Here is a 12,716-nt window from a genome sequence, read left to right on the forward strand (position 1 = left end):
GATCTAGTGGGGCTATTCTTCAATGTCAACAACCCCTCTGTACTATATCAAAGGCAAAAATGCTCTAATGTATGTGAGATCTAAAGACAGTGCTCTAATTCAGGAATCTCCCCCCTCCCCCCCTGCATCTGATACAGTTTGGGTTGAGAAGGTGATACTTGCCAGTAATACAGATGATCCCCCAGGGCCGGAGGCAGGCCCCGCGTCATACAGGAAAGGTGTCATAGCTGAGCTAGAAGATTATATTGCACGGGAGGATGGCTATGGAAGATATGCCCACTGGAAGGTCATTTGGGAAAGACAAGTTCCCGAAAGACATCTATAAGATTAATGGGATTAGCTTTTGGGGGTGCTGAGTAACATGCTTCAATATGAGTGGAAATGTAGGTCCTGCGCTCAATAGGGGATTGCTACATGCACCCCCAAACCAGGGAAGAATCCCCTGTGCTGCCTGAGCTACTCCCTTATGTCCCTGTAGGACTCAGACATTAAAATCTTCACCAAGGTTTTCGCCCATAGATTAAACAAGGCAATCCCTTATCTGATCCACCCCTCTCAGATAGGTAAATGGTACTGACCAGAAAATTGCCCTTGACTTCCACACACGTTTGACTCTGTGGAATGGGACTTTCTCTTTTGGATATTGGTTCGGGGGTATCAGCCCAGTGTTTTTTTTAAAAAGTCATATGACCGTATGAAGAACCAGTGGATAGGGTTTATTGTGGTGGGTTTCTGGCAAGTCCCCTTCATATTCCACGGGACACCAGACAGGGATGTCCCTTATCCCCACGAATGTTCTCGGATCATGGATCCTGCTGAACTGCTCCGAACATGATGGCAGGAGATCTAATGTGATCTGTCATACAACCTGCTGGAGATGCCGCTAACGTGGAGGAGACACTCTGTACATGCTCCGGCCATGTCCAATCAATCAATCAATCAATCAATCATTGTATTTGTAGAGCGCACTACCTACCCGTGAGGGTCTCAAGGCACTGAGGGAGGGGGTGCTGCTACTGCTCGAAGAGCCAGGTCTTGAGGAGTCTTCTGAAGGTGAGCAGGTCCTGGGTCTGCCGCAGGTGGGTAGGGAGGGTGTTCCAGGTTTTGCCGGCGAGGAAGGAGAAGGATCTGCCGCCGGAGGTCGTTCATTGGATGTGGGGGACAGCGGCAAGGGTGAGGTTGGCGGAGCAGAGCTGGCGGGTGTGGGTGTAGAAACTGAGTCTGCTGTTGAGGTCGGCTGGTCCGGTGTTGTGGAGTGCTTTGTGTGCGTGGGTGAGGAGCTTGAAGGTGATCCTCTTGTTGACGGGGAGCCAGTGCAGGTCTCTCAGGTGTGGGGTGATGTGGCTGCGGCGAGGAACGCTGAGGATCAGTGGGGCGGAGGTGTTTTGGATGCGTTGCAGTCGTCGGTGGTGTTTGGCCGGGATTCCTGCATAGAGTGCGTTATCCCATTACTGGTCTGAGGTGTACAAGGAGAAGAGATCTGTGTGTGTGTGTGTGTGTCTGTAGCTTCCTTAATTCAGCGCACACAATTATACTGCATGATCTCTTCAGGACACCTAGGATGACCCTGCATTCCTGGGGATGGTTTATAATCCCCCTGGCAGCGGAAGATTGTATGTACTGAGAAAAAAGAACTCTCTCACCCCCCTTTCACCCACCAGGGATGCATAGTTTAAGGAACCGGTGAGTATGGTGGGCAAGAACAACTGACACAGAAACTCATGAAAATACAGGGTCAATATCTGTCCAATGAGTCCCATGGAGAAGGTTTAGACTGTTGATAGGCCGTCAAAGAGGGGTTGGCCTTGTTTTATTCACCAGTTACACTCTGCCCCATCTTTGACAGGTTTCATTCATGGGCTAAATTCCAGGAGAGTGTGGGGTGCCGACAGCCATCTACTCGAGGCTGAAGTGGGTTAAGACAGACTCCTTAAGCCTATCTATCATAATTGAACTTATGCTTGCCGGGATCCGACAGTGCAGTCACACCCATTCCATTTTTGCATCAGAACATATGATAAGATGCCAGGGTTTGTTCTGGTAGCGGCTACGTAAGACTTCAGAGTGATTTTAAGGCTTGAAGAAGTTCCTAGGATTATATTCAACTTCAAATGTGTGTACTGATGGCGCTCTCAGTACAGGGCGCAGCATTTGTGATCCACGTTCGAGCCTTAATTGAGGTAACCCTTATTGCTACCTCAAGGTGGTCCCTATCTCTCACTTCCAGACTGTGCATTTCTTTAGAGTATATTGGGACAGTGTCTGGTTGTCTCTGTCCCTCTGTCTCCCCCTTTTGTGTATAACACGTGGTTTGATTGAAACACTGAGGCTAGAGCAGTTACAACAGAGTGAGTTGCATATGATTGTTCTCAGTTTTTTTTTATGGCATAGGCGAGCTTCAATTCAATTCACGGGCCTCCCAGCACTAGATGCAACAACCCTCCACTAAACCGAGGTGAGCATTTCCTCGACCATATTTCGAAAAAGTGGGTTTTTAACATGTTCCTAATGCAGACTTCTGAGCTAAAAATGAAGTGATAGAAGGCGACCCTCAGTAATTGCTAGTGGATGAGATTAATGCAAACATTCTATCCATCACTTTTTGTGCTGCCTACGACGAGTTGCAAGTACCTACCGTTTTATGGTGATGGGAGGTTGCCCGTGTGATTGCCTCCCAGAAGAAATGGTGGCCACAACATCACAGAAGTATGGCATTAACAAAATTGGAAAAAAAAAATAGATAGACCTGGTGGCTACAAAGGGTCTATGTTTGAAAAGCAGGCAAGGAATCAAACTGTTCTTGACATTCTGACTGCTTTGATGCGCATTCGGCATGAGAAATGAGCGAATGCCTCAACGCGTGCATGGGTTAGTGGAGCGCATCCAGGGATGATAACCAGAGATTGCCCCCACACAGCAGGAAACGGTCCATGTGCCATGAGAGGCCATGGAAAGCCAGGCGGCCCTAACTATAAAGCGAACAAAAGGGAAGAAAGAAGAGAGCGCAATCCCTATCAGCTTTCATCTCGATAACATTAATCATGATAAGCCGATGGAGTATTACTGTGAATGGCACGCACGTCTAATGCAATCCTAATGGAATCCAGCGTTCATGAATGTGTAAAGACTCATAAGTGTTTCCAGCCAGCGAGCTGATGAGAGCCGCTTTAGTGCACCCGAGCAGTTGTCTTTCAGCGGTTATCATCAGCCGAAGCAGCCATTTTGTTCTGCCTCTTTATACAATGGGTTTCATCTAGTGGACCTGATTGATACACTTTGATTGCATGTACAGGTAAACTAATATGGTCACAAAAGGGGGCAAACGTCTACCCCATTACGTGCCCAAACTGCATGCCTCATACTTTGATGCTCTCATTGATGCTATGGCAAGTAATCCCACCTCCATCTTCTTCGTAAACTAGACCACCTAAAAGAACAGCAGAATGTGTCGGACAGGCATAGAACGGGCCTCAAGAAAGACAGCCTTTATACTGCTAGTAAAGTATCTCATGGGGTGACCACCTGGAAGTCAGATTACAGAGGATTGTTTTAGAGACCATGCAACATATTCACTTAGAAGACTGAAAAATACCCTTTTTCCTGACTGATATGTGTGACTGATTATTGACAGTGTCAGAACACTTCGGAAATTGGTGCCCAGGTATCAGAGCAATTCTATGTAACCCGGAAATGTCAAGGCAATATTTTCCTTGTGCAGTCCTCTTCAATTTGCCACTAGCTGCTGAGATCTGATGGCAACCTGCAAGAAACAGGATTACTGCCTGTAAACCTGGTGTGTCAATTTTATCTTTCTTCATTTCAGTCGCTCTTCCTTCAAGTCTTTCTTCCATCTGATCCTTTGTCTATCCAGTCTATCTTCCATTTTCTGTGCCCTGCTCAGTCAGTGGTGTGTGTGTGTGTGTGTTTGTGCATGTGTGTGTAGGTGTGTGTGTGTCAGGTATCATGGGATAGAGAGTACCTACACTTGTAGAATTCCCTTTCAAGCACCACAGAAGTTACATCCGACTAACTGAACATATAACAAGTATTGGCAAATTCAATAGGCTCTGCCTATGCATGATCTACTGCTCGGTGTCCATCGTGGCAAAAAAAACTCCTCGACTATGAAAACACACACGAAGTAGCTTGGAAGCCTCAGAGCGGTAATTCCTGACATGCCATTTTTCCACCTGGAATGTTTTCGGTGTTTATGTTATGGAACGCATTTGGAACTGCCCATCTTGCTCCCTGGATGACAACACTGGAAATTGTATTCATGCCTTCGATGTCTGAGCTGTGCCAATATTTCCAAGCAAGTATTCTGCTAAATAAGTGCATTCGGTTCAAGAGTCCAGCTCCAGGGTCAGATTGGGATCACAATTCAGACCGGGCACTACCCAAAAACTGGCCCACATTCCTGGATCACACTTGTTTACGAAACAGCATTTGGCTAGTCTTATCAGGCTCATTTTTAGAGAAATGTTTGATAAATTATGTATTTTAAAGGTCATAGAGCCAGAAACATTGGTGAAAACTAGAAGCACTACATTTTGGCGGGGCAAGTGAAGTGAAATAAAGTGGCCCAAAGGCCACACTTCCTGACATGGCGATGTCTGCCACCTGGACGTTTTTTTTTAACCAGCACTACCAGTATTTTTATGCCCTTGGCAGTACGAGAAAGAAGAAGAACAGCTAAAGCGGGTATTTTGTCCCCTGATCAATATGTACTTTAAAGTTTGAACAGTAAACGTAAGGTGAAAGCAGAACCTTCTCTCATTATTAAGTTCCAGCCTTTGCAGATTCTTAAAAAATGAGTAAACAGAATGTTATATTTTTTATTGTAGTTTTATATAGTATAAACTCGGCCAATTAAGTCATTTGCCCAGAATCTCGGGATGTTGAGGTGAGGCTGGGACTCGAACCTATTGCCATAGTTCCACATTCAGCAGCTCTGACCCTAACATTATATTATTTAAATTTTCCGCTCTGAGAAAGGTGCTTCACAGCGAGGTTTATGCAAGCATACACCACCCCCGCCACCATCAAGGCCTAAAAAACAGGGTAGCCGAGGTGCCAACGACAGGCCCTCAGCAAGGCCATTCACTTACTCCCCTCAGCCCAGTCAGCTGTAGCCTCAGGGTGATGTCCTGGCAGGGGTGGGCTGTAGAAAAGCACGGAGGTGCTGCTGCTCCAGGGGAGCCGAGGTGATAATGGCCCACAGCAGGGGAGTGAGACATTGCTTCTGGGCGCTACGCCGGCCCCACGGGAGGCCAAGATAAAGTCTGCAGCGGACAGAAGAATATTGGCCTAGCAACCCCCTCAGAGACTGTTGCTGCCCCCCTTACAGAGGCCTGGTGGGGTAGATGATAAGGCTCTGTGGGCCGGTTGACAAAAACCGGCCCACTGGTGACCCTTAGGCACCTGCCCATCGGTCAATGCCCGACTGGCCGCATTCCCAATCCGATGCTCTCCAGCTCTTGCAACGTGGTTCAGACAGTATTCCTCTCCTTCGACAGTAGGAAGCATGTTTACCAGTTACTGCTCAAACCAATTGCAGAGAAACACAATGCTTGTTTTTCTGGTGTGTGGGGCAAGAAACACAACAGGGGAGGGAGAGGGAGCAAGCTACACAATGTAGGAGTGTTGTGCAGGGGGACCGTGCAAGAATCAGAAGGCAGGACGAGGGCATTAGGGACAGGACAATTTCAACAATGCGGGCGGAAGAGGGGGGGGCAGGCAGCAATGCGGCAAGCAACGACAAAGGGTCAGGCAATAACAACAGAGCAAGCGCAACAACATGACAGACAACGAGAAGAAAAAAGTTACTTGGAAAGCATGCAAACAATGGAAGGACACACACTGTGGTAAAGGAAGACGTACTTGGGTTAAGCCCCAGGGGAGGGACAAACACATGAAGAGGAAGTGAAGCAGCACATACTGACCAAAGACAAGCCAGCAAATGAGAGTGATTATGAAGCCACCAATGGTAAGCAATGGTCCGGCTTTAAGGTCCTGTAAGGTAACAAAATGTCTTGCAGTGATAGTGCATGCGTGGTCAGAGGCGAGACCGAAAAATAGCACTTTTAGATCTTTGCAGTGAGTGCAACTAATTGGTGAAATTGCTGATGCAAAACTGCACTGCCTCATAGGAACATGTTTTGATTGACAGCCGCATAGCCTCGGCGAGATTTCAGGAGTGCTTCGCGTACAGGTAAGAAGGGTGGGTCGGAGGGTTGGGTGGGGGGGGGAGTCGACAGACAACGACGAGGGAAAGTTGAATATTTAATAATCCCTCATCCACGTCTGTCGACTACCCCCCACTGAGCCCTACCGCTCATACCTGCACGGGCCGCTCCTGGATTTCTTTCCAGCAAACTGTGACAACAAAGTCAGCTTGATGAACCACACACAAATCTGACACATTGACCGTGTACGTATGTATGTATACTATGTATGTATTGTATGTATGTATCATGTATGCATGTAGCATTAATGTCAGGCAAACCCAGCCAGGGCGGACTGCGATGCAAAGGGGGCTTAACTAGCATGACGACGTTCCGCGGATGAATCACAGAAGGTTGACAGTACTGTCGAGTTTTCTTCCAAATGTTAAGGCGGGTAGATTCTCGGGTGAAATTCCGCTCTTCTCGGCTGCAGGGGGCGCTGTGATGTAGTGTAGACTTTCACGGAAGGTCTTTTATTTTATTAGTATACAGAGCTGGACTCGCAAATGTTTCTTCCTAGGAACAAGTTATCTGGCGTTTGAAAAGCAACAATTCCGTGTGGCGCTGGTGCAGGACAGATAGCTGGGCGGTGAGGCTGGGGCCTGGCACCGTGCCAGCAGCGCGCGCTGCGTGAATCTGTCTGATTCAGACACGGAAGAGCTGTGGTGCGACGTCTCGTGTATTCAGCTGTGATTTCTTTCTTTACGAACAACATTTTTCGATTTTTCTCATTTCGTACACTTCGTTAGTTAGCAAAGATCTTCAGTTTAAATGTACTTTAGGATTTCTTTGCATCTCAGGGTGGAAGGCAGGAACAAGGCAGGTAGGATTAGGGCGGGAGGGGGTGAGGGATGTCTGGATACAGGGCTTGAAGTGGGATGAAAAAACTAGGTGGTTTCTCAAAGGGGCGTGGTCAGTGTAATTAAGGGCTTGGCTTAAACACATTTAAACTAAAAATCTGTGCTTAGCATAGTGTGCTGCATGACTGACATTTTGATAATTCTGTCATTGCATCCAGCCATATAATGCAACAAGTAACATTACACCTACAGCAAACCAGGCCTATTGGCTTTGTCATGGTTGTTAGTTGCATAAGATAAATATACAACATTTCAACATACAACTGAGGCTTCGTTGTATCTAATGTTGAAAATGCTTTAGAAGCTGGGTTGAGTCACAGCTTCAACTCAAGAACTTGTGATTCTGCGCAAATCACTATCTCTCCGTGCCTACCAAAAAATAAATGAATATGCCTTTGTGTAATGTAACTGGTGCCCTTGTTTAATGTAACTGGTGCGCATGTAAAGCACCTTGGGTTCGAACAATATGGAAGTGAAAAAAAAAAAGCAGGGAACTGCTGATGAGTTAAGATTTTTTTTTCCACTCTGAGGGTGAGGGCAAAAATGGAAAGCCCGATAGGGAGCCATCTCAGTAACTGATTTTTAGAAATGCCGGTGCTAAGCACCGGCAGGAACCGGCCCACTTAAAGCTCTGGCTGGATGTACACGTAGAGTTTTAAAGTAGCTGCAGAGCAAAGGATCACGTTGTAGCTTGTGAATAGAGAAGGTGTACTGATGAGGGGCTTCAACAGGCACCACACAGAAAGAGCTCCACATGAGGGTTGTTGCAGGAAGGGTCCAGAGGAGGAGGAGGAGGGTGTAATTAGACCACAAACAGCATCAATGCTTCCAGAAAGCACCATCTATCGGTGGTGCCACATACCAGCAAATGAGGAAGCCAAAAGAAATTGCAATTTTTCACTCAATAGGGAGCTCTCAAGCAGTTGCTATTCCATTTTGCATGAAACACAAAAAATCTTAACACCATTAATGAGCAGAGAGAGGTTATGGAATTATGGTTTGACTTGGGCTGTTTAGTGCACCTCCAGTAACCACTGGAGACCCTGGCACGGGCGGCTTGTTGTGCTGTGTGGGTGTGAAGCTGAAGTGATCGTTCCGTGCGGATGCGAGAAGAAGGATTGTTGCTTTAAGGAAGAGCTTGTTGGGTCTTGATGGTGATGGAGTTGCCCCTCCTTGTATATTATCTTCACTTTCCTCCATCTTGTGGTCTCTACTCGAGCCTGGTGATGCTCCTTTAAGGGTGGGATGGATGGATGGACGGATAGATGGGTGGATGCGTGGCTAGATGGTGGTCTAAGGTCATTAGTTGATTAGACAACAGCCATTTTGTTTTACTCAAATAAACTACAATTGTGAAATCTCCCTTGCTAGTGCTACCCTTTGGTTGATGTATCCCTCAGTTGACACCTTGTATGTAGACTATAGTATTTCATTTTAAATTCCTGCTCATCACAGAATGCCTACGCACTTTCATGAGACTCAGGCTTGCAAAATCCTTTGATTCCAGACCATAAATATTCCCCCGATTCCTTGCTGTCCTCAAACAGTGGCAAGATATTCTCCTTGGTACCCACTCCCTCCTAGATGATACACTGCTCAGGAACTTCCAGCATGTTGTTACCTTTGGTTCCCTACTTCCAGACCATAAAAACTTACGCTTTGCTCCTGTTCAAACTTTGGCAGTGTGCAGCTTATCTTTTGCTTCACCCAAAGTTCAGTCCTATTTAGAATTAATTGCATTCAAGATTTCAAATCTGTTCAAATTACTCCAATCAGCAAACATAGGGATAGCTTTGGAAGCGAGCGAGAGACTCATTGCTACCTGGTGAAGTACAATACTGAATGAGTTTCCATGAAAAGAAGGAATCTCAGCTCGTGAATTAACAAGTGACTGAACGTGTAATTGAGGACGCCAGGGGGTTCGTGGGCACCAGTATCCTTATTTCTTGGCAGACGAAGATGGGCACAGGCTTTAACACGTTATTCATTCGCTTCAACTGGCGTGTTGGCGCCCAGTGTGGGGCTTTGTGGAAGCAGGTGTGGGAACCGATACAGTCACTGAAGACACGAAGATATTCAAAATTCTTGGAAAATAACGTCAAGGGTTTTGAATGCTGGTATACCATGAGCGAAGGGAGGCGTAATGTCTGCGGTGTCGCACATCAGATGAAATGATCCTTCTAGGTATGTTTACCCAAATACCCCAAACTATAGCTATCGACATATATTCCAAATATATTTTCTGAATACAATGAACCAAAAATGAGTGAAGGGGCCAGTGAGTGCTAAGATCCAAGAGTTCAGAACTATTTGTGTAAGTGCCAAGCAGGTTCTAAGAGTGCAATACTTTTTCGACTTCTTTAAAATATAGTGTTGTATTTTCCCAGCAAAAACATTGCCTCCAAAGATAATTTCTTATTTAAACAGTAAATAAGCATTGAAAGAAAATTGAATTAAAATTGACATGGCTGTGATGTTTGCTTGCAGATCTTTCAAACCCGTGCAGTATGGGCCCAATTCTGTTATCAAAGTAAAACATTTAAGTGCAAAATTGAAGAAAGTTCAGCAACAAATGAAGTTGCATCACTTATGAGACTTTAACAAATACAAGTTGATTATGCAAAGAACAATGTTAAGACCGAATTGATTCTGAGTAACCTGGTTTTGTATGTCAATAAAGATTTACTACATAACATACATAGAAAAGGTGACTAAGAAATGATGAAGTAGATTGAAAGCGATATAGCCTAACTAAGGCAAAAAACTGAAGGTTTGAAGGTGGTCGAAACATGTTGGTGAACAATACATGTGCTTTAAAGAGTAGAGTTCATATCTGAGAATTAACCTGCTTTGAAAAATCAGATGATACTAGTCACTGTTTAAGTACTGATAGGCCTACTATTTTCCTTTTCAAAAATTCGAAAAATTGTCCTATTATTTTTATTGTGTGCAATTTTTACTTGACATTCAGCAAGTCAAAATTGTTTATTCGGTCAGCATATGACCATAAAAGCACATTATTTAAATACATACACAATTTCCCAAAAATACAAGAGATTAAAGTTAAATACATAGAAAATAGGCAGAGGAAATAATACACAGATAAACACTTTTGTTTTTAAACCATCCCATAATAGCCATAGAAAGAGGGCAGTTACACTTAAAACTTTAAGACTGAGCGTTTTAAACACAAGAATACTTCTTTGCAGATAGGCAATTTGTGACCAAGCATTCACAAATATAAATATTAAAATGTGTGCACCTCCCACCTGGCTACGGATTAATTAGTAATCATTATCACCATCTTGCAAATTTCTTTCTCACTTTTAAGGCAGAAGAAATATAATTTTAAACCAAAAAACATAATAAAAGTGAATGTTAGCATTGGAAATAGTGCAGCCCTTCTTGATGTCTGTTAAAATTCATTTTATGCAAAATAGGGCATAAAAAGCGGGATCTTAAAGTGCAATACTATGTGCAAAAAAGCATAAAGTGCTTTGTAGATTGAATGGAGGTTCCATCACATGGGAAACATGGACAAGAGGAAAGCCAAGTGTCTGTCGGGGGGAAGGCCACTAAATAATGAATCGTGCTTACTCTTAAGCGTGTGAGGTAAATTCTTAATGCAGGTTTCTCTATCCGAGAATAGTATGGTTCAATACCTGGGATGGTTGAGAGAGACACATATTGGGGAATGGAGAACAAACCAAGGGATTTTGTGATGTTCTCTTTCTCCCTCTGTGCAAACATCCAGTATTTCACCAACTCCTCAATACTACATGGACATCAAAGAGTTGGCTTATGCCCAAATCGCAGAGGGAGTTCTTAGAGAGCCAAGGGATAGCTGACATATTACCACAACCTTGCTTCACAAACTCGTCTCAGGAGTGGCCCATATTTTTAGCCATAATTTGAAGGGAGCCAGGCTTACACTATCCTCTAAGTATCCTACACCGAATTCATAGTATGAGATGAAACTGGGTGTTGTTTTGCGAATTATCAAAAGTCTGCACAGAAATTTGTATTTGGCTGCCCGCATGGAATCCAGACTTGCATATCTCTAAACGTGTGCCGCGTGTGTGCCGGGTGAGTGGCATTTACTCTAATATAGCATGGACATCTCTTTCAGTGGTTTATGGCCTAGCTTTTTTGCAAAGCTGAAAATTGCTTTGCAAGAAGCCACCATCTTTTCTGATCTTAGGGTAACTAACTGATCCCAAGTCAAGCTGGCGTCACACAAAATTTCCAAGTAATTAGAAATCTTGGTGATAGGGATCCCCTCAATAAAAGAACTCTTAGAGCGAGTATTTTCTGGTCCACAAGTCAAAATAAATTATTATTTGGTTTAATCTGCAGATTTAGAACGCTCCTGAAATCATTAAAACCATCTAGAAGGGCCTGTAACCCGTTAGCTGTGGGTGCAATAAGCGCCGTGTCATCCGCACACAAAAGTACAGGGACAAAACAGGAACCTATTTTTGAACAATCTATGGCACAGGAGGTTAAAACTGAATCTGAAGCATTAATATAGAATCAAAATAAGAAGGAGGCTAATATACAACCCTGTGTTACCCCTCGTGTGACCTTTACAGGGTGGGCACAATCGCCAGTTTGGGTGTAACGCACTTTCATGGATGTGTCCCAGTGGAGACATCTTCAATAATCCAGTAAAGGACATTCAAGTGAATTTCTCACACTTATGTTTGAACATGTTCTGGGTACAGCAGAACCTCTTTGTACATATTTATTTCAAAGTGATTCACACGTGTGTGTCTACCTATAGTCATTAAGCGGCCGTACACCTAGGCGCAACTGTGTGCTTTACACAACCTATCATTCATTGATTAAAATGTACCGTCACCACTCTGGCGCACTGCTGGGTGGAATTACTTTTGTAATTTCACGTTTGTCAATTGTAGTATATTTTCTAACAAATTTACAAGTACAGTATACACTATTTTGATAAGATACACTTTTATTTGCACCTGGTCTTTGATGTTTTTAAATTGCAATGTAGTGAAGTACTTGTGTAATGACTGTAGGTTTATCAGTTAAGTCTCCTATGTATTTAAGCACACCTCAACACTACCCCATACCCTTAACTGGAAGTGGGCAAAATTGTAATGTAGTCAACACTACCCAACAACTAGCTCTCGGCTGCTCCAAATCCAGATCCCAGGGGAAGATCAGAAAATTAGATGTCAATCAAAGAAAAGAATTAATAAGAGAAGAGAGATGTTTCTCGAAGGGGTGCCATTGCTGGGTGGAGATTCGGGGTATTACAACCTGTAGACTGCCCCAGAACCACCCGCCAGCGATACGACAGGTCTTCTATAGCGCCATCTTCACCGGACTCTGCTGACTCAAAGTCCAATCATTTAGAGCAAAGCCAGGGTTCAAGACTCAAATGATGCTTACAAGTTTTTTTTAAATAAAAAAAACAATCTAGGAGACTCACAAAGCAAGTTCTAGCTGACTGCACCAAAATGGAGAAGGAAACAGTGACATTCTCTGAGGGTGATACTTAGATGGAGTGTCTCCAAGCCGCCAAAGTCAATTTTATGAAGGTAGTGGAACAACTTTAGATGAAAATGAAAGGAAGCCATTATGGGACCATCGAAGGTACTTGATA

General features: G+C 44.2%; 1 protein-coding gene across 2 annotated transcripts in view; it reads right to left on the bottom strand.

The window, feature by feature from the left end:
- Positions 1 to 12,716, bottom strand: part of CNTFR (ciliary neurotrophic factor receptor) — an 874,361-nt gene that overhangs the window by 159,532 nt on the left and 702,113 nt on the right. The gene's annotated exons all lie outside the window — the stretch shown is intronic.

This window comes from Triturus cristatus, chromosome 2_1, assembly GCF_964204655.1.
Source record: "Triturus cristatus chromosome 2_1, aTriCri1.1, whole genome shotgun sequence".
NCBI lineage: Eukaryota > Metazoa > Chordata > Amphibia > Caudata > Salamandridae > Triturus > Triturus cristatus.